Source organism: Triticum aestivum, chromosome 3A (genome assembly GCF_018294505.1).
Source record: "Triticum aestivum cultivar Chinese Spring chromosome 3A, IWGSC CS RefSeq v2.1, whole genome shotgun sequence".
Taxonomy (NCBI): domain Eukaryota; kingdom Viridiplantae; phylum Streptophyta; class Magnoliopsida; order Poales; family Poaceae; genus Triticum; species Triticum aestivum.
In genome coordinates, this window is record NC_057800.1 from 614,995,641 (window position 1) to 614,999,224 (window position 3,584).

Here is a 3,584-nt window from a genome sequence, read left to right on the forward strand (position 1 = left end):
AGCCCCCCCCCCCCAAAAAAGAGAATGAGAGAAAAAGAGAGAAGGGGCAATGTTACTGATACGTCTCCAACGTATCTATAATTTTTGATTGCTCCATGCTATATTATCTACTATTTTGGACATTATTGGGCTTTATTATCCACTTTTATATTATTTTTAGGACTAACCTATTAACCGGAGGCCCATCCTAGAATTGCTGTTTTTTTGCCTATTTTAGGGTTTAGAAGAAAAGGAATATCAAACGGAGTCCAAACGGAATGAAACCTTCGGGAACGTGATTTTCTCACCGAACATGATACAGGAGACTTGGACCCTACGTCAAGAAACAAAGGAGGAGGCCACGAGGTAGGGGGGCACGCCTACCCCCCCTAGGCGCGCCCTCCACTCTCGTGGGCCCCCTGTTGCTCCACCGACGTACTCCTTCCTCCTATATGTACCTACGTACCCCCAAACGATCAGATACGGAGCCAAAACCCTAATTCCACCGCCGTAACTTCCTGTATCCACGAGATCCCATCTTGGGGCCTGTTCCGGAGCTTCGCCGGAGGGGGCATCCATCACGGAGGGCTTCTACATCAACACCATAGCCTCTCCGATGAAGTGTGAGTAGTTTACCTCAGACCTTCGGGTCCATAGTTATTAGCTAGATGGCTTCTTCTCTCTTTTTGGATCTCAATACAATGTTCTCCCCCTCCCTTGTGGAGATCTATTCGATGCAATCTTCTTTTTGCGGTGTGTTTGTTGAGACCGATGAATTGTGGGTTTATGATCAAGATTATCTATGAACACTATTTGAATCTTCTCTGAATTCTTTTATGTATGATTGGTTATCTTTGCAAGTCTCTTCGAATTATCAGTTTGGTTTGGCCTACTAGATTGATCTTTCTTGCAATGGGAGAAGTGCTTAGCTCTGGGTTCAATCTTGCGGTGTCCTTTCCCAGTGACAATAGGGGCAGCAAGGCACGAATTGTATTATTGCCATCGAGGATAACAAGATGGTTTTTTTATCATATTGCATGAATTTATCCCTCTACATCATGTCATCTTGCTTAAGGCGTTACTCTGTTTTCATGAACTTAATACTCTAGATGCATGCTGGATAGCGGTCGATGAGTAGAGTAATAGTAGTAGATGCAGGCAGGAGTCGGTCTACTTGTCTCGGACGTGATGCCTATATACATGATCATACCTAGATATTCTCATAACTATGCTCAATTGTGTCAATTGCTCAACAGTAATTCGTTCACCCACCGTAAAATACTTATGCTCTTGAGAGAAGCCACTAGTGAAACCTATGGCCCCCGGGTCTATCTTCATCATATTAATCTTCCAATACTTAGTTATTTACTTTGATTTTTTACTTTGCTTTTATTTTACTTTCCATCTTTATCATAAAAATACCAAAAATATTATCTTATCGTATCTATCAGATCTCACTGTCATAAGTGACCGTGAAGGGATTGACAACCCCTTGTCACGTTGGTTGCGAGGAGTTATTTGTTTTGTGCAGGTACTAGGGACGTGTGCGCAACCTCCTACTAGATTGATACCTTGGTTCTCAAAAACTGAGGGAAATACTTACGCTACTTTGCTGCATCATCCTTTCCTCTTTGGGGCAATCCAACACGGTGCTCAAGAGGTAGCAAGAAGAATTTCTGGCACCGTTGCCGGGGAGGTTCGCGCAAGTCAAGATTTACTCCCGACAACGAGCCATTTCTGGCGCCATTGCCGGGGAGTCTACACAAAAGTCAACATACCAAGTACCCATCACAACCCTTATCTCCCGCATTACATTATTTGCCATTTTCCTCTCGTTTTCCTCTCCCCCACTTCACCCTTGTCGTTTTATTCGCCCTCTCTCTCTATCCTCCCTCTCTTTCTCTATTTGCCTCTTTTTGCCCGCTTGCTTTTTGTTTGCTTGTGTGTTGGATTGCTTGCTTGTCACGATGGCTCAAGATAACACTAAATTGTGTGACTTTACCAATACCAACAACAATGATTTTATTAGCACTCCGATTGCTCCTCTTACCGATGCTGAATCTTGTGAAATTAATGCCGATTTGCTGAATCTTGTCATGAAAGATCCATTTTCCGGCCTTCCTAGTGAAGATGCCGCCACCCATCTAAATAGCTTCGTTGATTTATGTGATATGCAAAAGAAGAAAGATGTGGACGACAATATTGTTAAATTGAAGCTATTTCCTTTTTCGCTTAGAGATCGTGCTAAAGCTTGGTTTTCGTCTTTGCCTAAAAATAGTATTGATTCTTGGAACAAGTGCAAAGATGCTTTTATCTCTAAGTATTTTCCTCCTGCTAAGTCATCTCCCTTAGAAACGATATTATGAATTTTAAGCAACTTTATCATGAACTTGTTGCACAAGCTTGGGAGAGGATGAAATTAATGATACGTAATTGCCCTACTCATGGTTTGAATTTGTGGATGATTATACAAAACTTTTATGCCGGATTGAATTTTGCTTCTTGAAATCTTTTAGATTCGGCCGCGGAAGGCACTTTTATGGAAATCACTTTAGGATAAGCTACTAAACTCCTAGATAATATTATGGTTAATTATTCTCAATGGCATACTGAAAGATCTACTAATAAAAATGTGCATGCGATAGAAGAAATTAATGTTTTGAGTGGAAAGATGGATGAACATATGAAATTATTTGCTAGTAAGAGTGTTTCTTATGATACTAATGATATGCCCTTGTCTACTTTGATTGAGAATAATAATGAATCTATGGATGTGAATTTTGTTGGTAGGAACAATTTTGGTAACAACGCGTATAGAGGAAACTTTAATCCTAGGCCTTATCCTAGTAATCCCTCTAATAATTATGGTAATTCCTACAAAAATTCTTATGGAAATTATAATACGATGCCCTCTTATTTTGAATCTAATATTAAAGAATTTATTACTTCGCAAAAGAATTTCAATGCTTTGATTGAAGAGAAATTGCTTAAAATTGATGATTTGGCTAGGAATGTTGATAAAATTTCTCTTGATGTTGATTCTTTGAAACTTAGATCTATTCCACCTAAGCATGATATCAATGAGTCTCTCAAAGCCATGAGAATTTCCATTGATGAGTGCAAAGAAAGAACCGCTAGGATGCGTGCTAAGAAAGATGCCTTTATAAGAGCGTGTTCTTCTAGTTCCTATGAAAATAAAGATGAAGATCTAAAAGTAATTGATGTGTCCCCTATTAAATCTTTGTTTTGCAATATGAATCTTGATAATGATGGGACTGAATATGATCCACCTTTACCTAGAAGGCGTTCCAAAAATTCATAGTTTTTAGATCTTGATGCTAAATTTGATGAAAGTGGGATTGAAGAAATTAAAACCCTAGATGTTGCTAAACCCGCTATTATGGATTTCAAGGAATTTAATTATGAAAATTGCTCTTTGATTGATTGTATTTCCTTGTTGCAATCCGTGCTAAATTCTCCTCATGCTTATAGTCAAAATAAAGCGTTTACTAAACATATCGTTGATGCCTTGATACAATCTTATGAAGAAAAACTTGAGTTGGAAGTTTCTATCCCTAGAAAGCTTTATGATGAGTGGAAACCAA